Source organism: Esox lucius, chromosome 15 (genome assembly GCF_011004845.1).
Source record: "Esox lucius isolate fEsoLuc1 chromosome 15, fEsoLuc1.pri, whole genome shotgun sequence".
Taxonomy (NCBI): Eukaryota; Metazoa; Chordata; class Actinopteri; order Esociformes; family Esocidae; genus Esox; species Esox lucius.
The window spans coordinates 2,383,153-2,410,111 of NC_047583.1; the positions used below are offsets into that span (position 1 = coordinate 2,383,153).

The 26,959-nt window shown below is 44.8% G+C and overlaps 1 protein-coding gene and 1 long non-coding RNA gene across 3 annotated transcripts in view; one reads left to right on the top strand and one right to left on the bottom strand.

The window, feature by feature from the left end:
* The first annotated feature begins 3,947 nt into the window (after positions 1-3,947).
* The window catches only part of htr1d (5-hydroxytryptamine (serotonin) receptor 1D, G protein-coupled), a 31,731-nt gene continuing 8,719 nt past the window's right edge, over positions 3,948-26,959 (top strand). The window contains exon 1 of the mRNA XM_010879624.5: positions 3,948-4,642. The gene's annotated coding sequence lies outside the window, so the exon portion shown is untranslated. The remainder of the gene's footprint in view (positions 4,643-26,959) is intronic.
* Positions 15,442-21,273, bottom strand: LOC109616639. 2 transcript variants are annotated; one of them, XR_002197871.2, is made up of 3 exons: positions 21,124-21,273; positions 17,652-17,741; positions 15,442-17,502 (listed from the first exon to the last, which is right to left on the bottom strand). It is a non-coding gene; the product is annotated as an uncharacterized LOC109616639 (long non-coding RNA). The 2 variants fall into 2 exon arrangements; XR_004576837.1 differs by lacking the exon at positions 21,124-21,273 and adding an exon at positions 20,544-20,583.

Here is a 26,959-nt window from a genome sequence, read left to right on the forward strand (position 1 = left end):
TGGGGGCCCCCCTCTCGCTCAGGCCCCCTCCGAGGGACCCGTACAGGGCCCCACAGCCCCTCCCCCACCCCCAAAAAACATTTGGGGTGGACTCTGGGTGGCAGCAGGCCGTGAAGCACGGATCGGGGCGGCGGCAGGCTGCGGGCAGGGAATGGGGTGTGCCAGATGGCCAGCCTACAGCCTGGCCAGACCACACGGAATCGGTGAGGCTGAGGGCAATACATCAAAACACAGGACAGAAGAACGCAACAATACAACGACCAACCAGGATGGGGAGAAAATGCCAGAACTAAATATGCAGACTAGCAAGGAGAACAGAAACAGGTGGGGGCTAAACACAGGTGAAAGGAACACACCGATTAACTGAACCGGGAACAGGAAAGACCAAACAAGCACATGACAAACCAAGAACACACAGAAAACACGGACCGGAACAGTCCCATCCGACTGGGACCGTTACAGTCACCTAGAAAATTACTGGAACGCTTTATAAAGACAAGCAAAAAACGGCGCATGGAATAACCAAGAAAAACGGTCAATTAGCTACTGTAAATTATACTATAAACCGGATGGTTTATAAGAGACCGTATCTAACAGGTATGACATCACATTAATATTCTGTGCTGTACTTGGGTTGGTAAGCAGTATGTAAAAACAATAATGCATCTTGGTGGTTTATATTGCCAATACACCACAGTTAAGTGCTGTGTCCAGTGTAAGAACAGCTCTTAGCCATGGTCTATCGACCCTACATCACACCCAATGCCTTAATGTTTGAATACACTGAAGGAAGTTCATCATGCAGCATTGTGTTTTACTTCTGACACAAATGTTCGTTCACACACTTCAGTTCACTGAGATCCTATCATATTTTATAGTAGACAGGGGATTATTTTCTGCTCAAGTTCTTATTTCAACGCCTAAACAAATTAACAAAAGAACTCAGCTCACTACAAAGATATATTTATTTAATGCAGCCTTGTTTGCTGACATTTATTATGGGTGCCGCTCATTCTGGAGGTGGCTGTACATGAATTGACTGTTATTTACACATTTATAGGATGAGTGCAGTATATCTACTGTAAATGTGGTGAATCAAATGACAAACATCAGGATTGGTGTCAGTGGATTAGAGGAGGGTGAATGATATTATAAGGTGGTCTCCCAATTCAAGCCTTCAACTTTGCCTTCTCCATCCCACCATCACCACCTTTAACAAACAGTTTGCAACCAAATAGCTGACAAAGGCCAAGCGATTGTTGATCGCTCTCTATTCATGGGCAATTTTCTGAAGGCACTAAAAAATGCCACAGTGAAACGCTCCAGAATGAAAATAATTTAGAATGCACCGATTCTAAACTTCCCTTGTTTTGTTAAATTCTGGAGAAATTGGTTTTCAAACACATTAATTATTTTTAAGTGTATTGTTAAGAAATTCCCATCTGGTTTTGAGGCCTTCATAGCACAGAGATTGCCACAGAGGTAAAGTGAGAAATGATCTAAGAATCAACATGGATGCAGCCGAAAATATCTTTATTCTTGTACAGTTGGATTTGATCATGATGTTGATCATGATGTGTTGATCATGATGTTCTCACCAGCGTCCCCTTGAACCTCCCCTCAGTGTCATTTACTCTCTGGTTAACTGCCCGTTCTATACATACAAATCATATGTTCTTACATATATATCCAGACTCACTGGAATCACATTAATTGTCTCTTTTAGTCAGATCTCTCTTCTACCTGGCCTCCATTTTCAACAGCTCGATGCTTTTGACACTTCTTTGAACATTTTAACCTAAAATAAAGATTAGACTTCGCTCATACTTGTAGTTTAAGATCATATTTCTGGAGGGCTCTACAGTATATCCTAGACAACCATGCCCAAACCATCTACTGGCTGATTTGGCCCACTGAACTGCTGGTACTGTAATTGTTAGCTCACCATCATCGTAATGATGGTGATCTAATGGGGTGTTACGACCCATCTCCATTCAACAGAATATTCCTCAAAGACAGAAACACTTGTGTTTTTCGTCGGCTGTTGCTACAGTGGGGGGCCTGCCCCCACTGGCCATTTCCTGAAACCTCTTTCTGAAAGTTAAAGATTTAGAGCACAATCTGCTCAGGCCTTTTTTGCCATGAAAGATAATTACATATTTTCTGATTTCACAGACTTAGAAGTTAACACCATAGTGGGAAAAAGCACTAATAGAGCATAAGGTTTTACCAAATGATCAGGAGTTTCATGATTTATGTTTCTGGATGTGAATCACCCCTTTAACTACCCATTAGGAATGTGACTATAAACTGCTTTTTATCACCTAAGGAACATTGCCAAGGTGCGGATATTTCTATCTCATGCTGACACGGAGAGATTAATCAGTGCGTTTTCACTAGCTGGACTCGAAAGCTCTACTCTAGCTGAACTCTAAGCTCTACTCTAGCTGAACTCTGAGCTCTACTCTAGCTGAACTCTGAGCTCTACTCTAGCTGAACTCTGAGCTCTACTCTAGCTGAACTCTAAGCTCTACTCTAGCTGAACTCTGAGCTCTACTCTAGCTGAACTCTGAGCTCTACTCTAGCTGAACTCTGAGCTCTACTCTAGCTGAACTCTAAGCTCTACTCTAGCTGAACTCTGAGCTCTACTCTAGCTGAACTCTGAGCTCTACTCTAGCTGAACTCTGAGCTCTACTCTCTGGTCAGCCCTATGAAAGCCACTGGTCAACTGCAAAACATTCAAAAGCCAGTAGAACCGTAACTGATCAAGGCCAGATGTGGAACACGCAACCACTTCAAAGTCTCTCTAGTTGCTGTGACTTTTAGATTTTATTTTAAGATTATTCCATAGGTCCATGTCACTTCACCCCAATCCGTGACAAACATACTTTTGAGGAATGCTGCCAGTATGTCTCTTCTGTTCTCTGGCACTGGTCTTTTAACCACCCCAAAGCCCAGGACCAAAGGACATGAAGATGCAACTGTAATTGTGAAGCCCCAGCCTCTGAATCGACTGCCGAGAACCTGAGGTGGCCAACACTGTGGGTGTTTGTTCAAAGACATGTTGATTGTAATGTTTTAATATTTCTTCTAGTTATTTCCTTTTACTTGTATCCTACTTTGCCTAATGATCTTACAGTTTTTAAGTATTTTCCTGTTAATCACAGTGAAGTGTCCAAAACTATATGAATAAATAAAAACTGACCTGATTTGACTGGATGCAAGGTTTCAGGCAAGGTGTCAGTTGATTACACATATTTTTCAAAACATCTCAGAATGATGTGTTTCATGGCTTAGGCAAATGTTTCTGTCTCCTCCCTTGATGTTGGTGGAACCTCAGTTAAAACTGGTTTTGATATTACATGGCATTTTGTTGCAAGGTCCGGTTTTTCAATCACAATCTTAATGGGTCGGATTGGATTAAATGCTTATCAAGATCAGTAATAAAAATTGAGGATGCATTGAATTAAAAAAAACTAACCCATACCGACTGTTCAATTTGGTGGTGAATTTTATATGTTTAGGGACTATTTTGCTTCCACTTATTCTGGATCCAATCACATCATGAACTTCACGTTTTCTTAAATTATTTTAGTGAGAAAAGCAATCACTTGGTCACAAGTGGACATTTCAGCAAGTCTATGATGTAAAGATCCCTTTAAATTCCTCAACAAATGTAGGCTATTGGCCACAAAATTCACATTTTACAATGGCCATCACAGTCTGCACTTGAAATACATAATAAATATATTTTGTTTCATCACTCAAGTGATGGATATCAAGGATGTAAAAGGATTCCGTATGAAAGAAGGATCTACGATTGGAGAAAATACGTTAGACAGCCAACCTCACGTTAAGTAGCCTACCGCCTGCTCGCGACGCAAGTAGCGTGACAGGTATCGCGGGCTGTCAAAAAAAATCATCAAAAGTAGTCTACGAGCAAAGCAGGAGGAACATGAGCTTAACACAGTAGTAGGCCTATCGGACGTTTTTAAGCTGCGTAGATACACTTTCTTGTGCTGGTAGAAACCTGTTCATTCATTTTCATTTTGCCCAATATCCACTTACTCGGGAGCCATCCATAGCAGTTGGCAGAACAGCGGTTGATAGACCCCTTTTCCCAGAGGGCATCGAGAAACCTCGTGCTGTGAACACGTTGGCACGTTACGGCTCTCGTTGGTAAATGCTGAGGGTGTACGGGACAAAACGACCGGTGCCATTTCAGACCACAAGAAAGTGCTTCGTTTCGTTAACTGAAGGTCGTCTATTTTGGGACAAAACGAGACGGATTTTTCTTACGGTTGGAAAGTATTAGGATCCGTACTACCGCTCTGTGATTTGGAAGAGAAAGATAGCGAAATACCTGTCAATTTCAGTTCGGAACGGAGTGTGCTTGGCTGTACCTAAACTTACAAACATGGGGACCACTGTTAGGTTTTGTGTGATGATTTATACAGAACAATTGAAAGATCAAAACATTTGAATCTCTCCTGCTTATCTTTCAGCACAACGAAATCTGACAATGTTCCATGTGGGCGTGCGTAATGGACATTTCGCTCATAAGTTTGAGGGGATCTGAAAACTAATTTGTGTGCTTATCATTCAAGGCTCATGAATCACTTTTTCCTGGGGCGAAATCATGGTAAGTAAAATATGTTTGAAAGCTCTTCTCTCCTGTGAGATTATATGCATCCTTTGTCTCCGTTACCATTACGCACCGACAATTAAAGATTCCGAATAACAAAAACACGATCTGATCAGCTACATACATTTCGTTCAAAGTTGTTAACGAAGGAAATAGTAAGCGTGCATTTGCACTAAACTCAGACAGTTTTGTAAATAAATAAAGCATAAATGTAGTCAGTGCTATGGCGTAATGTCTCAATGCGCAAACAACGCAAACATATTATTTTTTCAATTCAATCATGATAATGCGCCTCAATACCATAAGCGCGTCTCTCAACAGAACGGGTGTCGTGTACTGTAGCTATATGGGTGCGAGAGTAGCCTATGTCGTTCAGTGCGTAGATTGCGCGGGTGGGCGAACCTGCTTGGGGGATGTTGTATTTACGCGGCTGGGCATAATGCTCAGATCGGCATGGACAGGCTTGTGAAAGCGTATGTCTTTTAGAGATACAATAGCTATACATATGAACCCTTTTAAACACTCAAAGGTCCGTATCCATGACATATGGAGGCAGGCAACCCTGATGGAATTGAAGTTCCGATCTGGATCACTGGTTATAGAGGTGTGTTGTATGTAGGCAGTCACTAATCTTTCACCTAAATTGGTCAGTTGTGATCCAAGTTGGAACCAGCAACACTCACTGGAGCCCCAGGGTTGCCTAATCTTTATGGGTTGCAATAACACCAGAAGTTAGGTGTTAACGTTGGCAGATATACACTCACCTAAAGGATTATTAGGAACACCTGTTCAATTTCTCATTAATGCAATTATCTAATCAACCAATCACATGACAGTTGCTTCAATGCATTTAGAGGTGTGGTCCTGGTCAAGACAATCTCCTGAACTCCAAACTGAATGTCAGAATGGGAAAGAAAGGTGATTTAAGCAATTTTGAGCATGGCATGGTTGTTGGTGCCATACGGGCCGGTCTGAGTATTTCACAATCTGCTCAGTTACTGGGATTTTCACGCAGAACCATTTCTAGGGTTTATAAAGAATGGTGTGAAAAGGGAAAAACATCCAGTATGCGGCAGTCCTTGTTGATGCTAGAGGTCAGAGGAGAATGGGCCGACTGATTCAAGCTAATAGAAGAGCAACTTTGACTGAAATAACCACTCGTTACAACCGAGGTATGCAGCAAAGCATTTGTGAAGCCACAACACGCATAACCTTGAGGCGGATGGGCTACAACAGCAGAAGACCACACCGAGTACCACTCATCTCCACTACAAATAGGAAAAAGAGGCTACAATTTGCACAAGCTCACCAAAATTGGACAGTTGAAGACTGGAAGATTGTTGCCTGGTCTGATGAGTCTCGATTTCTGTTGAGACATTCAGATGGTAGAGTCAGAATTTGGCGTAAACAGAATGAGAACATGGATCCATCATGCCTTGTTAACATTGTGCAGGCTGGTGGTGGTGGTGTAATGGTGTGGGGGATGTTTTATTGGCACACTTTAGGCCCCTTAGTTCCAATTGGGCATCGTTTCAATGCCACGGCCTACCTGAGCATTTTCTGACCATGTCCATCCCTTTATGACCACCATGTACCCATCCTCTGATGGCTACTTCCAGCAGGATAATGCACCATGTCACAAAGCTCGAATCATTTCAAATTGGTTTCTTGAACATGACAATGAGTTCACTGTACTGAAATGGCCCCCACAGTCACGAGATCTCAACCCAATAGAGCATCTTTGGGATGTGGTGGAACAGGAGCTTCGTGCCCTGGATGTACATCCCACAAATCTCCATCAACTGCAAGATGCAATCCTATCAATATGGGCCAACATTTCTAAAGAATGCTTTCAGCACCTTGTTGAATCAATGCCACGTGGAATAAAGGCAGTTCTGAAGGCAAAAGGGGGTCAAACACAGTATTAGTATGGTGTTCCTAATAATCCTTTAGGTGAGTTTACACCAGTTTCTCCGACCTCCCCTACAGTCCCTGATAAAAGCTGTGTTGCCATCCACATCCAACACCGCTGCAGATCTGATTGGATGTTAGTTCTGGGTTTCAGACTTCACACTTCTGTGAAATCTGAGAGTGTTGTTAACGGAGGCCTCGGAGTTCAGGTTCTAGGAGAAAGGCCCAAAACACAGTCTATCAGCATGGTAGAACATAACCTTAGTCTGGCCTGACTGTGAGCCATGGAAATGTTTTTTCCACATTAACCCAAACCATCACACACGCAGTGGGAGAGGCTGGAGCACCCAGTGAGATGTTTTTTAGGAAGTTACCTTTCATCCGATATTCATTGATTCCATCAGCCCTCCAGTTGCTCACTCCCGACTGATGTTATTTACGTTGTTATCCCTGGGATTCAACCCAGCCATTCTCCAGCTCCCGGCCTCTTCTACAACCTCCAGCCCCGACGTTACTGTATGAAAGGGATTTTGTCCCAGTCTTCCAGGTATGACTGGAGTCGCCCAGGGGCTTTTGTGACTGGCATGCGTTTGATGAATGCCGCTGGAGCCGTGGGTCCTCCATCGACCGGCCGACTGTGAAGGGGCTTGTGGTCTGGACTGAGCCCTGAGTGCCTTGTCATCTTACGATCGCCCCTGATCACGTATGATTCTTTTGCAAAGATTTTATTTAACTTTTGGTACAGTAATGTTAAAGTGATTTTGACACTGAAAGATTTTAATTTAAATGAAAAATGAAAAATGAAGCTCTAGTACGCATTCGTTAGATAAGTATTCACCCCTCCTGTACGTTAGAACAACTGCGTTTGCATTTGTATTTGTATTGAGCATTTGTACTGAGTAATTTATTTCTCATTGTGTAATTTCTTTTCTAAATTCTTTGGACTCTGTCAAGGTCTTGTTGATAGTTAGCCATTTTCTTGCCACAGATTCAGAAGCACATTAAAAAACTGTAATTTGGTCACTCATTTACTGTATTCTTGATAAGCAATAGCAGGATAAATTTTGTCTATAGGGGGGGGGGCGGGGAAATCCTCCATTTATTGGTTGGTCTTCAGCCATACATCAGTGTTCCATGAAACTAGAGGGTGTGTCCAATCGACTTTGCTGATGGTTGGTGACTCCCTGTTTAGGACATCTAGTGAACTTTGTGGCACTATATCGTTGATGTCTAGGTGTAGCCTTTTCGGTGGCATCACACCAAGCTTATTTGTAGCGAGGAATCTACACTGAAGAAACCGGTTTCTGCTTTTTCAGGCTTTAACAAGCTTCCCATTCTGTCTGAACAGGCCAGTGGTGAGATGTTTGGTCAGTCCTCCCATGCGTAGAATTATGTAGCTGTCTGTGCCACTCTCAGATCCAGGCACAAAATCCGTATGTGGAAACCTCAGAGGAGGTTAGGATGTCTGTATCATCAACAAGGGCTTCTCAGGCGTGGATAACTTGGTGACAGACAGGGTAACAGGATTGCCTTCATCCGCATTGAGAGAATCATTTAACATAGAGAATTCCACCCTGTTACAGTGGCTGCTTTCAGACCCTTTATTTTTTCCTTACACAGATTTGTTTTGTTTAATACAATGATTTAATCAGAGAGGGGGAGTCGAACATGCGCATGGATGTGTATGGAGCCAGGAGTGTTTCCACTGTGCATGGACCCAGGAGTTCAACCACTGGTTTTCCCTTTCCGGGTGGTCCTGTGTAAATGGTGACTTCCGGTAGTTGAACATAATATTCAAGGTCTGTAGGTCTTTAACTGTGAACATCCCATCATGTGAGAGGTGGACTTCATCAAGGTCCCTGAAACACACCGCCTGCAGGCCTTTCTTCGGTGTCCTCTTCTTCAGATGATGTTAGCAAGGGCAGGTGCCATTATTTTTGCCGTTATCTGTGACCTGTGCTGACTTTGGTTCAGATCACTTCGTCATTTTGAGATGACCTCTTATTGTACTTGGAATCCTTTAGGACGATTTGCGTCTTTCCTATGAAAGCTCTTATGCAACCGGCCCAGAGATCAGATGCTTTACGGCAGAAGTACTTTAATTTTGAGTAATTCGTTGATTGAAAGTTTAGTTGTGGCATCTATTTTAGAAGAGAGGTGTGGCCAGGGTGGCAGGTAGACTAGCCGGTTAGGAGCCATGCTCACTGTTTCAAAGGAGTTCTGTGGAAATGTGTGTGTGCACTTGCCCTTCAAGAGAATGTTGTCCTCAGTCATAGTTTTCTATTGAAATGTTGGCTTTTTTGTGGGTTTTTATAGCAGAGTATTGTAAGGTATTGAAAGATGTTTAGTGGACAAATACTTGAAAAGGTTTTCAAATATTTTTCTAGACAACATGTTTTCTACATAAAATGTTCTAAAGAATTAATATTATTGTTATTTTTCATTTTGACAAGTAACCGTTCGAATGCTCAAATAAAGTAACTGTTACAAACCGCTTGTTCTTGACATTTATATAGATTCAATGCACAATTTGCTAAATAATTCTAATGAAGTTGTTTTCTCTGACTGCCTGCCATGGTTTATGTCTTGTGCGCAATTCAAGGACATTTATCAGACCATCCAAATCAACCTATTGTAGTGAATGATCACAGTTTCATACTTGTCCACTCTGGAAATTGAACCCACAAACCTGGCATTGCAAGAGCCATGCTCAGCCAGAAGCATAGGTTGACTTAAATGCCCGATTGAAGAAGCTCTTTGTAAACATGGGAAAATTACCCGTAGGGACGACTTCACTGTGTTACAATTTACCACAGCTAAACCGTTATTGAAACAATGACAAGGCAATGTGGATGTGCCAGTGGTGTGTAGCTCTATCTCTATTATATTGTCTGTAAGCATGTATTTTCATGTTATGTGTTCAACACGGTTAGGGGTTAGTAGCTACTTCTGTGTAAAGCTTATTGGGATCCTGATCGAATACAAGCACTTAATACAATCATGGAGAACTTGGGGTGAGCCCTAATTTAAACAAATTAGGTAAAGTTACAAACCTTATAACTCTGTTCCAACACAATTAACGTCGAAACAGAATTTGTGCTTTGGATGGAACATTAATCCTCAAGACTCTACCGCTGCCAAATAAGTGGACAACTTGAGTCAGATAGTTAGATGAACGTTCTAAGAAATTAAAACAACTTTTTCTCTGGAGAACCATATTTCTATGGAAGTATTGTGGTCTGTCAGCATCTGTGACAGAGGATCGTTTTCAGCAGGAAAACTGCAGTCACAGATGCCCTTCAGACAGGAGCTTAAAGTGATATTGGCAGACTAAAGTGTTTTAGATGAAATGTCAGAATTAGAGTTGCACATACCCTCCCAGATCCACACATACACCTAGATCCACACAAACACCCAGAACCACACATACACATACAGAACTACACATACACCCAGAACCACACATACACCCAGAACCACACATGCAGCCGCAGAACTACACATACAACCAGAACCACACATACCCCCACAGAACCACACATACACCCAGAACCACACATACACATACAGTACTACACATACACCCAGAACCACACATACACATACAGAACCACACAACACCCAGAGAACCACTCATACACCCAGAACCACAAATACACATAGAGAACCGCACATCCAACCACAGAACCACACATCCACTCACAGAACCACACATACACCCAGAACCACACATACACCCAGAACCACACATACACCCAGGACCACACATACACCTACAACCACACATACACCTACAATCACACATACACTCACGACTGCACCCACAGAACCGCACATACACCCACAGAACCACACATACACCCAGAACCACACATACACCCAGAACCACACATACACCCAGGACCACACATAGACCTACAACCACACCCATGACCACACATACACCCACGACTGCACCCACAACCACACATGCACCCATGACCACACATACACCACACGTATGCCCACAACCACACATACACCCTTGATAACACACACCCATGACCACACATACACCACACATACACCCACGACTACACATAAACTCAGTACCACACACACAACCACACAAACACCCACAACTGCCCAAACGCTCTCACACTCAACATGACTGCCCTGAATGCAGATGTGAAGTGTTCCAGTGTCTTTGACCTGAAGTTGTCTGGAGGTCTGAAGATTTCGGGTTCAGGAACTGCAGAGTGGCACCATTGTGTGTTCTTCTGAGGGTCCTCCAGTACTGGAGACAATACCTTATCTAAGTACTCTGCCGTGGAGAACACATTCATCCACCTCATTTTTCTCTTTGTAATTCACAGTACAGGCACGTGCTGTATAAAAAGCAGTCCTACACTTCATTTACAGCTGTATGTATGTTGAATAGCATGAATATTTACTTGAGCCTGGGATGCATGGCAGAATGTCGATAGGAATCAGTCAGAAGCAAGACCCAGAAAGTCATTTCAGTTTAATAACCCGAAAGTGATGAAATGAGATCAAAATACGCACTGGTGTTAGAGGGGAGGGGGGGCCCTATTGGGGAGGGGGGGCCCTATTGTGGAACCCCATTTTGTGGCTGTGGATCCGTCTTTCCAGTCGTTCCTCTGTAGTTTCATCATCACTGGAAACAGCGGCTAAGAATGCAGACTGGGCAATGCAAAACCAACTAACTTGCTGTCAAACACTGTATTTCGGTGTCCACGGAGTGGTCTCCCAGAGGCGGAACTCTGGAGAACTTCTATCGGATGAAATGGCAGCCATCTCCATGACAACTGTCAGTCAAGTACGTGTGGTCTTCCGCAGTGACTCGGCAAAGCTTCTTTGAAAACAATTTTTCAAAGAAGCAATGTTTGTAGACTGTTCCTGACGCTTCTAACATTCATGAAAAAAGAGAACGGAGTAGCTCACAGATGATCACTGGGGTTTTATTTCAGCTTGGGACTGAAATGTGTGTCTCTTTTGTCTCAACTGTGAGGTAAAGCTCGTTGGCTCGTTGTATTATTGTATTAGTGTTTGCTTATGTTGATAGATTTTCAGTTGATGTGTGAAGGTTACCGTGCCTTTTGAGAATGTGAGGGGACAGTTTTAGTCCTTGTTAAATGGTCCCACAGTAGTACAGTACATTGAAGATCCGCTCTCCTCTGCTGTGCAGTCTTAGATCCAGTAGGCCTATGGAGTAAACATTTTCTGTATAATATCGAGCTCATTTCGTGACATACTGAACTCTGAATTAAATGTCATCAGGGTGCATTCAGTGAACTCCGTGGTTTAGGTTCCAGTGGGAAAGGGTTTTCATTCATTACTGTTAGTCTCTGTGGATAAAGTTGAAATTAGTCCAATGTAAATGTACAAAAGTGTTAATACCCTTGTAAGATCAAATGAATGGTGAATGCATCTACTTCCTCTAATAAGTTTCCTCTGTTTCCATGCGCCGCCCTCGATCAAAGAGCATGTTTTGATAGTGTTGTCGGTGTTTATCCAAGGACCTTTCATCATTAAGGCTGGCGTAGCTTGGCTCTTTTAGTGCTCAGAGTTATATTTGACATAGTGGGTGGGATCAAAGCCCAGGACTTAGAGTCATTTTTACAGATAGATGATTGGTGCTTCTTCATGTGTAATTGCCTTTAAGGGGTTGGTGATCTGATCTGTCTAGGGTGTTTTGGGTGTTGCTGTTTGAGGGCCTCCCCTTGGGGGGAGGGTACAGCATGTAGAGGAACCCAGCTACCTGGGCTGCTGGGGCATCGCGCTTCCACTTGTGAGGTCGTTATGTTCCGCATGTAAAATACCTCACAGCCAGATTGTGGAAAGGCATGCGATGGGGAGGGCATGCAGGGATGTTGGCCCCCAAGGGTGTTGCTGTAAATACAAACCTGTGCTTAGCATACTTACCTGGTGAATACCAACATGTGCTTAGCATATTTACCTGGTGAATACCAACATGTGCTTAGCATATTTACCTGATGAACACCAACATGTGCTTAGCATACTTGGTGAAGTAACAGTAATAATGATATTGGGGCTGCTGGTGCATTGGTCCTGTAACGTGGGCGGTCTAGAGTGGGTATGCCGTTTTATCTTGACTGTGGCACCACTGCCCAGGAAGTCCAGTCCACATATATGTGCCCAGGTGTCACTCTTGTCAGGGAAGAGCAATGTGAATTAAAGCAGTTTGTTGAGCAAGGCACATTGGCCCCTTGAGTGTAAGTATGCAGGCGACTTGTTAAACACAGGGCACGTCAGGTTGTTTGTTCATAACCCTTCATTGAAATGTTTTTTTTTAATGTAAGTGTAAATCAAATGTGAACATGTGACAGGGGCCTTTGTGTGGGAGTGTGCCTAGAAGTTTGTTGAGGTGAAAAGCCCTTCAGAGATCCTGAGACCGGGGCGAGACCCTTAACAGATGCTGTCATTTTTAATAATTGGTGTGAGACACAAGCGGGTAAATAAAAATAAACTAGGAAGGTACCGCCGAATGCGATCACTTCCAGTAACTCATAAAAACGTTCCACCTTCTGGAACGTTTATGTGTGGATGTGTTATATTCACTTCAACGCTATTGACAGATAAAGGTAACCTATTTCCACACTGAAATATTATACATTGCAATAATCTATTCATTAAAAATCTACCATAGCGTGGAAAAAATAAATCCACCCCTGTTTCCAATCCATAATGCCACCATGTCCATGCTTGATATTGGTATGAGTTTCTTATGTTCAGAGTTTCTTTTTCACCAAAAATGGTGTCTTGGTATTCTATCTCTGTGGATCCCCTGATGCTTTCTTGGGGTTCTAAGAGACTTCTATGAGCATCATTCGGTCAGCTGTTGGCTGAATTTTCTGGGATGACCTGTTGTATGTAGAGGTCCAGTAGTCTGGACCACCTTCTGGGATTACCTGTTCTATGTAGAGGTCTGGTAGTCTGGACCACCTTCTGGGATTACCTGTTCTATGTAGAGGTCCAGTACTCTGGACCACCTTCCTGGGATTACCTGTTCTATGTAGAGGTCCAGTAGTCTGGACCACCTTCTGGGATTACCTGTTCTATGTAGAGGTCCAGTACTCTGGACCACCTTCCTGGGATTACCTGTTCTATGTAGAGGTCCAGTAGTCTGGACCACCTTCTGGGATTACCTGTTCTATGTAGAGGTCCAGTACTCTGGACCACCTTCCTGGGATTACCTGTTCTATGTAGAGGTCCAGTAGTCTGGACCACCTTCTGGGATTACCTGTTCTATGTAGAGGTCCAGTACTCTGGACCACCTTCTGGGATTACCTGTTCTATGTAGAGGTCCAGTAGTCTGGACCACCTTCTGGGATTACCTGTTCTATGTAGAGGTCCAGTACTCTGGACCACCTTCCTGGGATTACCTGTTCTATGTAGAAGTCCAGTAGTCTGGACCACCTTCTGGGATTACCTGTTCTATGTAGAGGTCCAGTAGTCTGGACCACATTGTGGGATGATCTGTTCTATGTACATTTGTAGAAGGTCCATTGGACCAGTGGTGTCATTGGGCCTGGGCGTCCAGGGCTTCAGCACTTTTTGGAGTAGCCCCGGGTCTTTTGATCCAATTCCAAAATTACATAAGTAATTTTTCGTGTTTTGCAAGTTTGGTGACATCCTTGCGTTGGATGGGGGAATTATGCAGCCTGAATTGCTTGGACGTGGTTTTGTGACCCCTCCCAGGCTCATGGGCATTGATAATCTTTCTTCTGAGGGCTTTGGATGGGTCTTTTGATCTTGGCGTGATGTGTTACCCAAACACCCTATTAAAATTCACTCCTGTGATTCAGTGGCTGGAGACGCGTTCTGAGTCTGACTGTGAGAAGGCACGAGGCCAGGTTTTATAACGTATTATTCATATCATGGTGCAAAAATCTTATAGAAATAGAAATATTGAGAGGGCCCAACACACACATGCACAAATGTATGTATTCCATTGCCCTGTCAGTGGAGAAAATCTCCCAGTTCCTCAGCCACATATTTAAAAGCTTTCTACTCTTCCCCGTTTGTGATTGATTGCTCTCTGTCGTTTTATCTCTGTTCCGGTCTGAGTCTCACTTTCTCTTTTTCCATCTCTTTCTTTGCATCCCCTGTTCCCTCATCCCCCCATCCGCTCCAGTCCTGCCCAACGATCTGTATCCATGTATCTCTGTAATCTGTGGGCAGGGAATGTAATTATGCGTCCAACCAGCATCCTAAGAATGGGCCGGCAAATGGATGCTGCGTAGTTCTAGATCTGGTCAGTTTATCAATCACAGGAAATTACAGGAAAGGCAGTAGAAGACAAAGTTGCCACGGTCCGTATGCTGCAGCCCGCCTACGAAATACTTAGTGTCGAGCTGTAACTCCAGAAGGCCTGCTGTCCATAAATTAATTAATCCATTAGTTGCATTAGGGGCAATAAAATAACTTTTTTACATCACCATTTCTGTCTGGATGTGTAATATGTTGTTTATATGTGAATATACTTGAAGGAGAACCATTGTCACACCTAAGGATAGCCATGAAGTTTCAAAGCGGCTGGGTTTGATGACACAGGAGACAAAACAACGAAAACATGACATATTGTCGTATCCAATTTTCGGAGGACCCTTTTTGGCACCACCAGTGGCAATTTTAAAACCACCGAGCAAAAAGTTTGGAAAAACTGCTTGACATGTTAACACTTTTAATGAAAAATATCAACTCAAAATGTATCAATGGCCTTTATGCGTGGTCACTAGATTCTGTAAATACACCTCAATAACTCCTGGGTGGATCAGCAATGCAGGAAGATCAGGTCGAATTCTGGAGTTTCAGATTTAATTTTATTGAGAAAAACAAGTACAGCAACTTGATGTCACATATCAAGACAGTTTGTTTCTTCAGGGCAGGTTAACCATCTATGGGTAAAGTAAAAAGGCTTGAAATACAAACATTTCAAAAAGGCTCTACATGCCCTCCTGGATTGATGTGTTAAACCCTTACTTATATTTTTTCTGTCACAGATTAAGTCTAGTCCTGAACTAAAGATCATTATCAATAAAAAATCTCCGTGAGAATTTGTATCCTTGGCGTGGCTAAATCTGATTTCAGGAAACGTGCCCTTAGAATTGTAGGGATCTCACTGACTGCATGAGTGCAGTGCTCTCTATTCACTAGCCTCAAATAACAGCGTAGAATCTACAGTAATTTTTTTTTTTTTAAATCTACATTTTAAGAGTTGAGAAGGGGGAAAGAATCAATACAGAGAAGCACTATAGCCATCAACGATGTAGCAGATGGGACAGGCGCCTCAGAGAAATCTCTAGTTCAGACCGTCATTTTCTCAAAGGCTTACTTCCTAATTAATATCTGATTGTATCTGTGTCATAATGTGCCTTGCAATAATTGGTTACAGGAAACAGACTAAACATATCACGGCTGGAGTACAGAGTTTCAATACACCGACAGGCCCTATTTGGCTTAACTTCCAGATGACCAACTTCTCCCTGAGATGAGGACTGGTGTTAGAACTCCAAGTATACATGTTAGCTGATGCCAAGGTGGCTGAAGTGTTGAACTCACACAGGTCAATAGTGACTCTATAATGCCAGCAGTTCGTTTATAGATTAATCCATTAATTGAGGTCACTTCCTGAGAGTTTCTTCATTTGTAGATGGAAAGACAACTGTGAAGAGTGAGTCTTACTGATTCGGATGATTTCCTGTTATTAGGTGAATATTAATAATACTTCAATTAACATTGTTTATTCAAATCAGTATCACCTTGAGCATGCAGGAAGCCCCACTAGTAAATTAAAAACTGTACACTGTAATTATGGCTCTAAACACAACTAGTTCACGTCATTAAACATAATGGGCTTACTGTTGTAATGTGTTGCTGAGACATGCAATAGTGGGCTTTAAACAATTGTAAAGATGAGAGTACATCAATAAAAATAGCCATAAGTGGGAGGGATGAACTTAAATAGGAACAGTGATCAGGAACACAGCTGAGGGAGATAACGAGAATTTGCTCCAAAGGCAGGACAGAGGGCATTGGATGTGACAGAGGCGGCTAAACTGGAGACCCGATAGGTGTATAAAATTTCAAAAATACGCTAGAAGACGTGTTTTTCTATTTCTTTTCAAAATGAATCCCCAAAAAGAATAAAACCGATGATACAAAAGGAAGAAAAAGACCAGGCTATGGCTATCGCTAGCGGAAATATTTGGCACTACTAAAAAAATGCTTCCAGAGTTGTGTTCACTTTACTGGCCGTTGCATCTGTGGTCCTAGGATGCTGTTTTCATTTGTATTATTTTCTCTAGTTACCCAGCATTACTGTTATCTGGGTCAGATTCAAAAACGTGAAATTTGTCCTGCTTCGGAGTTGTAGCTAAAACACGTTATGTTTCTCATCCATTATCTCAGCATTACAGTGAACTTCTACCAGCTCTGTAGTTAAAAGACAGTGGCATTGGTTGACATTGGAGGAATTTCTGCAGAAAGAACCACCAAGCAGATGTTGCAGAATCACATCGTCAACACCCTTTACTGTCGGCTTGTATTTCCATCAACGCACATAAGCAGATTAAAATTTTAGTTTGCTGCCATTTTCCAGATGCCCTTACGGAAACCCTGTTCAGTTTTATACAATGTCCTCCCTGCATAATACCAGACAAAATAGATGTTACTGGGGGGTCAGACAGTAGTGTCTCAAATGTACACTTAAATGTAATATATCACATCCAAAGTTGTCCCTGGAGTGGTAAATACACTCCGTGGTTGTCAATCATCCGTGACTCTCCTCAACACTCAACGTGTTTTTCCCGAGTGTTTGCCTCAGTCAGATGAATCCCTGAAGCTTCCACAGTTGGAGGAGTTTGAAGAGGATAAAACATTTCAACACGCAGGCAACACCAGCCCACTTCAGCTGTCACATCCTATAAACAAAGGCAGAAATAGACATAGGTGAGGGTTATAATTGGTTGGACTCCAACTTCTGTGATCCTCTGAGCCAGATTCCTACACTGAAACGATTCATTATATAAAATGAACAGAAGTGATCACATTCAGTGATGGGCTGAAGCACCTTTCCGGTAGACCCAGCTGGTGCTCCAAGTGGTCTCTCCTTGGGGCTTGTTGTCCTCCCAAACTCTCTGCTCTGCTGCCCCACGCCACTCTGTAATAGTGATGAAAACTTTGAAGCAGTGTGAAATCCGCCAAAAACAATGCATTGGAGCCAAAAAGCCAGAACAAAGAAGGCGTAAGGTGGAGTTTTGTACATCACCGCAAATTACGTTAGCGGAAGCGGTTTCTGACTGAAGTGTGTGGAAAAAATAACTACACAGTGGAATAATGTAATCAGGCAACATGGGCATTCGTGAATGAGGTACGTTTACAGCCTAGCTAAGCATCCTGTCACAAGCAGTGGTGTAGTGCAGTGTTGCATGGACAAGGAACCAGGTGCAGGCAGGGGCAGTCGGTGTAGACACTTTAATTTATAAGAAATAAACAAAACACCAAGCACAAAACACACAAAGCAAAGGGCTGACTAAAGCAGCAAAAACGACAATAAGAAATGACACAACTACTTACAAATACCGGCAACACACACGACATCCAAACACGACAAGAACAATGAGCCACAATGTGGGGAGCAGAGGGGAAACATATATACACATACAAACGATTCAAATTGGGACCTGGTGTGAAGGATTGAAAACATGTGACAGTCCGGGATGTGTTCGTGAGAATATGGGAACTTGTGAAAATATGGCACGGTGGCGCTGCTGCTCACCGCACCATGACAGTACCCCCCCCCAAAGGCCCGGCCACCGGACGGGCCAAGACGAACCCCAGCCCAAGTGAGGGGGGGCGGGGCAGCGCAGTACCCCCATCAGCACAAACCCGCCGAGGGGGCGGAACAGCTGAGACTAGCCAGGGTGGCGGAGCCGTCGGGACAGGCCGGGGAGGCAGAACCGGCCGAAGATCAGGAGCCGGCGGAGGGTCAGGGGCCGGGAGAGCCGACGGAGGGTCGGTAGCCGGCGGAGGGTCAGAGGCCGGGAGAGCCGACGGAGGGTCGGTAGCCGGCGGAGGGTCAGAGGCCGGGAGAGCCGACGGAGGGTCGGTAGCCGGCGGAGGGTCAGAGGCCGGGAGAGCCGACGGAGGGTCGGTAGCCGGCAGAGCCGACGGAGGGTCGGTAGCCGGCAGAGCCGACGGAGGGTCGGTAGCCGGCAGAGCCGACGGAGGGTCGGTAGCCGGCAGAGCCGACGGAGGGTCGGTAGCCGGCAGAGCCGACGGAGGGTCGGTAGCCGGCAGAGCCGAAGGAGGGTCGGTAGCCGGCAGAGCCGAAGGAGGGTCGGTAGCCGGCAGAGCCGAAGGAGGGTCGGTAGCCGGCAGAGCCGAAGGAGGGTCGGTAGCCGGCAGAGCCGAAGGAGGGTCGGGAGCCGGAAGAGCCGAAGGAGGGTCGGGAGCCGGAAGAGCCGAAGGAGGGTCGGGAGCCGGAAGAGCCGAAGGAGGGTCGGGAGCCGGAAGAGCCGAAGGAGGGTCGGGAGCCGGAAGAGCCGAAGGAGGGTCGGGAGCCGGAAGAGCCGAAGGAGGGTCGGGAGCCGGAAGAGCCGAAGGAGGGTCGGGAGCCGGAAGAGCCGAAGGAGGGTCGGGAGCCGGAAGAGCCGAAGGAGGGTCGGGAGCCGGAAGAGCCGAAGGAGGGTCGGGAGCCGGAAGAGCCGAAGGAGGGTCGGTAGCCGGAAGAGCCGAAGGAGGGTCGGTAGCCGGAAGAGCCGAAGGAGGGTCGGTAGCCGGAAGAGCCGAAGGAGGGTCGGTAGCCGGAAGAGCCGAAGGAGGGTCCGGGGCGGCCGGGACAGGAGAGGGCGGTGGCAGCCAAACCCCGGCAAGCTCAGGCGGTGCAGGCCACTCCTCCTCGGCCTCAGGCGGTGCAGGCCACTCCTCCTCGGCCTCAGGCGGTGCAGGCCACTCCTCCTCGGCCTCAGGCGGTGCAGGCCACTCCTCCTCGGCCTCAGGCGGTGCAGGCCACTCCTCCTCGGCCTCAGGCGGTGCAGGCCACTCCTCCTCGGCCTCAGGCGGTGCAGGCCACTCCTCCTCGGCCTCAGGCGGTGCAGGCCACTCCTCCTCGGCCTCAGGCGGTGCAGGCCACTCCTCCTCGGCCTCAGGCGGTGCAGGCCACTCCTCCTCGGCCTCAGGCGGTGCAGGCTGCTGCCACTGGCAAGAAGGAGGCGCTGGCTGCTGCTCCAATGCAGCAGGGGGTGCTGACTGCCGCTGCTGGCAGGTAGGAGGCGCTGGCTGCTGCTCCAATGCAGCAGGGGGCAATCGGCGCCGTGGCGCAGGGACAGGGGCGGCGGAAGGCCGCGGAGCAGGAAGCGGTGTGCGCCTAATTGCCAGCCTACAGCCTGGCCAGCCTGCACGGGGTCGAGGAGGCCCCGGACATAGAGGGGGCGCCGTCGGGGCTTCCCTCGGGCACCCACTCAGCCCCCCCCTAAAATTTTCCTGGGGGGACCTCGGGCTGAGCGTTGGGCGCCTTGCCCTCTTCTGTGCTTTCCCAGACGAAGGGAAGATGTCCCTCCGCAGACGGAATGGGTACCGGGCCAGCAGCTCCTTCGTGCTGGTGATGGCCCGTTGTCTGCACGCCTCCGCGAGTACACGCTCGACACGCTCCACCGTAAAGGGAGCTTCCCGCTCCATGTCTCGGTAGAGGAACGTGCCGAGCATGCATGAGAGGAGGCGGCGATTCCATAGGTGGTCCTCCTCCGTCATAGCCTGCGGGTTCCAGATTAGGTGGCTCATTCTGTCACAAGCAGTGGTGTAGTGCAGTGTTGCATGGACAAGGAACCAGGTGCAGGCAGGGGCAGTCGGTGTAGACACTTTAATTTATAAGAAATAAACAAAACACCAAGCACAAAACACACAAAGCAAAGGGCTGACTAAAGCAGCAAAAACGACAATAAGAAATGACACAACTACTTACAAATACCGGCAACACACACGACATCCAAACACGACAAGAACAATGAGCCACAATGTGGGGAGCAGAGGGGAAACATATATACACATACAAACGATTCAAATTGGGACCTGGTGTGAAGGATTGAAAACATGTGACAGTCCGGGATGTGTTCGTGAGAATATGGGAACTTGTGAAAATATGGCACAGTGGCGCTGCTGCTCACCGCACCATGACACATCCATAATCCATGGAAGAAACAATGGAACACCACTGATCTCTATTGCCCCAGACTGTCTCCAGGATTTATCCCTATTGCCCCAGACTGTCTCCAGGATTTATCCCTATTGCCTCAGACTGTCTCGAGAATATTACGCAGAAGCAGGGTGGGAATGTGCTCAAATGGCCAAGTGTCAGAACAATGAAGAGGACTGATTTGCATTCTCCTTTGATTCTGTGCGTGTTGGAGCTTCATTTATGAGGGTGTGGCTGATAAATTGGATCCTAGTGATGTTCACTGAGGGTTGAGGATAGCAGTGTAACAGAAATAAGCAAGAGACCGATGGAAAAACAGGTAGAGAGATTGATATAATTAAAAACTTACCGGACAGTTTGGCACAGTGACGGACATTCAGATCGTCCTCTCGCTTTGTACCGCCATTGAAACTTGCTGGCTCATGAACTGCTGCCCTTCTGTTGTTAAGAGATGAAAATCCTATCCCAGTATGGGATACAATGGCCTCTAATCTCCAGATCTCCTTTCCACCACTGCAAAGGTTTTAAGACTTGGTTGTTGGTCCACTTTAGGCTTTACTGTCTACACAGTAAGAAAATAATCATTTTTGTGTTTGTTTAGCTAAAGTGATTAAATGCCAAGAGTATTTTCACAGCTCTACCTATCATAGAATGTTGATCCATGACCTTAAACTAAAACTTTGCTGTCAATGTTCGTAATCATTTCATTATTCTTTAACACACAACGCATCAATAATTCATATCAACAAAGGTAAATCAAAGGTATTTATTGCCCACAAAACTGGACTTTGTTAATATCTTACTTGCCAGGTCAAAGAGAGTGTCCTGGTCTTGACTAAATAATGCTGATGTGTATCGGTAAACATAGTTCTTTCTAAGAAGAAGCATTTTTTTTTTTTCTGAGGAAAGTGCACACTAAGCAGGGTGACCACAGGACCTGAAAAAGTCTTCATAAGTCTTAACTTGCACACTAAGCAGAGTGTCCACAGGTGCTGTAAAAGTCTTTATAAGTCTTAATTTGCACACTAAGCAGAGTGTCCACAGGTGCTGAAAAGGCCTTTATAAGTCTTAACTTGCTGAAACCAGCAGATACCCTGACTGACTGTCCTTGACTATTGTCATTGTTTCTTCAAGGCTTTTGTAAATAGAATTGAGAATGAATCGTTAGGAGGCAGGCGACAACGAGACGGTGAAGGGTGGCGGTAAACCCTCGTCTTTGGCGGGCAGCTGCATGCGCTCGACACTGAGGACAGAACAGCTGAACGTTTGTCCACTTGAGCGTGAGACTACAGATCTGTCTCTGTGGTCCTCCCATCACTCCGAGCAGAATATGCATGCGCAGCACAAAACTGGACATACGGCGTGCTTGGTGGAGAATTGGACCTGGCCCTGCAGCAGCACAAAACTACATTTGACCTCCAAGATTAATTCTGGTTTTGAGGCTTACAGTAGAATTCAGAAGCGGCCGTTTAGAGGAAGGCTGCTAAGCCAGACTGCCCCGGTTTTGGCAGTGGTGTGCCACCGGGCCTGACTGTAGCTCAGACAGGGGCGGGGGCTAAATGCCGGGTGTGCGGCGTTGATCTGAGGAGTGGGAGAAGGAGGGGGAGATTGCAGTTCTTCCAACATCATCATTTCACCAGGCTACTGCGCTACCGGCTGTACTCCTGAATCAATAGTTTATGTGTGTGCTATTTTAATGAGCGCCTGCCGGGCTAGCGGTCTTCACCAGGCCTCGCTATAACATGCTCGCATTCTTTCTCGTGTCAAAGTGCATTTTAGTGTGTGTATGGCAGCAATGCAGAGGCCTGCGTTTATTTTGCCAAAAGTAACGAGCAAACACTTTCATTTGCAAGACAACACTCAGAGTTGCATGAATAATGTAAAAACATATATTACAAATATAAAAAATAAACACTACTTCATAAGGGCTTCATAACTACTTCCAATGAGCTCCAGTAATGAAGCACCAACAGTCTGGAAGGCTGGAAGTGATGTCACATTCAGTTTCAGCCATGAAGAATATGCCACATGAGCTGTGAATAAGGAATATAATTTGATCCAGGTTCCATTTTCTGAAACTTTCCCCAAGGTCACTGCTGGCCAGTGGAAGCGAAGGCTTGGCCCAGAGAATATACACGTATTATTTTGCACCCAATAATCTTTATAGGAGTAATATACATTGAGCTGGGTAACAGAAGTATTGAATAATGATTGCATGTTATTATGCTTTTATAACGTTTTTTTTTAATTTTATTTCTGTACAGCTTGTTTTCCATCCTGCTACAGAGCTTGTAAGGCTATTTATTATGCAGACCACCTCCATCCAGGCTTTATAAAGCCGAACACAAAACAGAATCACTGACTCCAGTCAAATGGATTTCAACAATATATGGCAATAATCACCATAAGACAATGAGAAAATGAATTAATTAGTGATTGGAATACAGTATCTTTTCGGCTTACTATGTAGCTTTTCTCAATAAATACACACCAACAACCATTTACAAACGAATGGTTGTTGATATGGAGTATATCTTAACTTTTCTGCATTTTTGTACATTTCAGCAGTGGGCTTCAAATGACCAATATACCCAGTGTTGTGGAGGCTCTTAAGCAGTATTGGCTGTACCCTCCGCCATCGATTTGAAATACCCCCTCAGGCACTTCGTACTGGAGCAGGGCCTGATTCATCGAGTTATGCCTTCATCATCCATTGACAATCGACAAACCATATTCCCCCCAGTTCTTGCCTTTCCACCTGCAGCTTACAATTCGCTTCAGTGAGTATCAGCCTGGAGTGAGGCGTCAGCTCTCCTGAGCTAAATCAATTAGCCTATCTTCACCGCTCCCATGCACACATTCCAAGGGATACACAGCTGACCAGTGCTCCCTCTCCAGGCCTCTGCCCCTTCTTGGTCAACTTAATCTGAAAATGATGGGTGATATTCCATGAATGATATTCCATGGGTGATATTCCATGAATGATATTCCATGGGTGATATTCCATGGGTGATATTCCATTAATTATATTCCATGGGTGATATTCCATGGATGATATTCCATGGGTGATATTCCATGGATGATATTCCATGGGTGATATTCCATGGATGATATTCCATGGGTGATATTCCATGGGTGATGCCTCCTGCTACTTCGTTTGAATCCAGTCCACTGCTCTTTCAGACAAAACTCTTGGATCTATCTTTTCCAACTCTTCTGCCAAATAAAGCAGTAAAGTGCCCTAAATATATATGCTCAATGTATGTGAAATTATATGTGAAACTAAACACAAATATATGTGAAAATAAACACCGTAACCAACCTAAGGGCCATGGTACAGTTTTATTTGTAGATTTAATGTCTACTTTTAATACTTAGAAAACATGTATTCACATGACACAAACTCTAACTGACTTCCTGTCTGACCAGTCTTTTTAAATATGCTGATGACTTGGCTCCAGTTGGCCTTCAGCTTGAAGGGGATATCATGAAAGAAAATTTGTATTTTAATCGTATTAAGTCTCTCACAGTCCAGGGAAAGCAATGTTAGGGAAAAAAAGACTTCACCCTAACCCATGTTTTTACCATGAGCGGAATGCATGTCAGGTTATTTTTCTCTTTCGAATACTTGGGCAATTTTTTAGACATCAAAACTTTTACTGTGAAACACTGGCTACATTTTTAGAAAGGCAATGCAGCCCTTTTAATTTGCTTAGGAAATTGAAGCATTTGGAGATTGCGCGCCCATTTTCCAAATGGTGCACAAAAGTGTAGCAGACAGTTTGTTTTGCCATGAACCCATGGTAGATCAGAACAGAGCACCACGCTGCCTTTCAACTCACCCTACACTAATTTTCCCCCGTCAAAACAAAACTTTTCAATATATTGAATAAAAAGTGGCATGGCTGTGCAGAGCTGACTTGCTGCTACAGCAGTTCTGGGTCCTGTCGGTAAGATCTTCTGGACAATGTGTGTAAATAGTTGGCTTAAATCCAAAACGAGAAACCATTGCTGTTTTCAGTCTTCATTAACCTGCTCCACTGTGAAGTCGACACAGCACACACTGGGCTGTCTGAGCTCATCTGACTAATTCCGTGCAATCTGACAAACATCCGCAGAGCCCAGGCATGGGAGAGAGGCAGAGGGACAAGTGGGTCAGAAGTACAGCCAACAAGTAATTTTGGCCACCTAAAGGGCCATGTTCCTCATTGTGCAACAGTTTGCGTTGCATCCTCTTTCATTTTGGCCTTGAGTTGTTCCCTTGGGACACACCTCCCCAGGTGGTCCCTGGAAGATTCCGGAAGCTAGCAACTTTCTCCATTCTCTCTTGATGGGGTGTGGGTTTGTTCGTGAAACAATGAATATATATATTTTTTTACTTTACTGCACACCTTTTGCTCATTCTCCACAGTATATTACAAAATATAAATTATTACAGATAAGTAAATGTTGACATTTACTGCATTTCAAAGTAACATTTGCAAATGATGCAATCTTAACATTGTATAGTTAATAAATATTTCAGTGTGTTTATTTAACAAAAACTCTTTTTTTTAAGAGTGTAAATCCCTTTGCCTCTGTTGGCTTTTAAAATGCTCTGTGTGGTGGTGTGGGCAGCAGAAAACAATGAATACAGTCTACCAAAGATTTTACAAAAACAGCTCTGATTGGCTGATAGAAAGGATCTCAAGCCCAGGTGTCTAGGTCGGCGCCAGTACCTTGAGGCAGGGCCGTAGCTAACGCAGGGAAAGGGGATATGATTCACAGGTCCCATGGCTTGGTGGGGGCCCACTGATCGTATCAATGTCAGTGTTGTCTACAAGTGAGGGGACCCTGGCATATATCTTTTCAGGGGCCCCAGGATTCCTGGCCACGGCCCTGTCTTCGGGAATGCTTGCCAATCCGCTGCAATTACTTTGTTAAAAGTCATACTGATTTGTCTGCCCTGTCTTTTTACACTTGAAGAGAGAACAATGAAACTGCATGGGAGGTTTTTTGATGCATTGCTTTTGTTTTGATGAAAAGCCATTATCCACTCTTTCTCTTAGACATTCCGATTGTGTTGTTGAGATTCCCTTCAGAGGAAACGATGCAGACAATTACTTCATTTACCTTCCTTTCTCTCATTTAGTCTGTTTTTTGCTTCTTATAGAGCAGATACACAAACTCCCACACAAACCACTTTCTCTATTATGAGGGAATAACGTATTTTATAAAGCCTGAGTGTTTTGGTACATCCATGGGAAAGGTCTGAAGCCATCAAACTCAAATCTGGACCTCAAAGCCTGTTCCTTGTTGTTTTTGCCATTGAAACCCGCTAATTAGGGACTTATTTAGACCTGGGACACCAGGAGGGTGCCACTAATGATGAGGTAGAAAAGAAAACCAGCAGATTACGGACCTTCTAGGGTGGAGTCACTGTGACCTCAGAGGGTAACTGGCATGGAGGGACTGTGACATCACAGGGGAACTGGCATGGAGGGACTGTGACATCACAGGGTAACTGGCATGGAGGGACTGTGACATCACACGGGAACTGGCATGGAGGGAATGTGACATCACACAGGAACTGGCATGGAGGGACTGTGACATCACAGGGTAAACTGGCATGAAGGGACTGTGACATCACACGGGAACTGGCATGGAGGGAATGTGACATCACACAGGAACTGGCATGGAGGGACTGTGACATCACAGGGTAAACTGGCATGAAGGGACTGTGACATCACAGGGGAACTGGCATGGAGGGACTGTGACATCACAGGGGAACTGGCATGGAGGGACTGTGACATCACAGGGGAACTGGCATGGTGGGACTGTGACCTCAGAGGGTAACTGGCATGGAGGGACTGTGACAGGAGACCAGTAATGTCCTCATTGTGGTATGATCTATACATGATCCAAAGGTCCAGTCAGTCAAGAAAACAAAACAGTTTTATTTTAAATTTGATGGATGTAAGTTTGTAATTTTCAAATGTTGGTGGCTCAAAGGTCTTGAACATCTATGGGTTGCCAAGGCGCCATGAGGATGCTTGTACAGCCAGAGAGATCTTGTGCATTAGTAATTGTTTGGTTGTTTTCAGCTATTTTTATTCCTTTTGTTTATAAACTTTAGTTTCTTGATAACTTCCTAAGTATTCCTGAGCTGGAGATGAGCTAAGTTAGTTTGTTAGTATAATGCATCA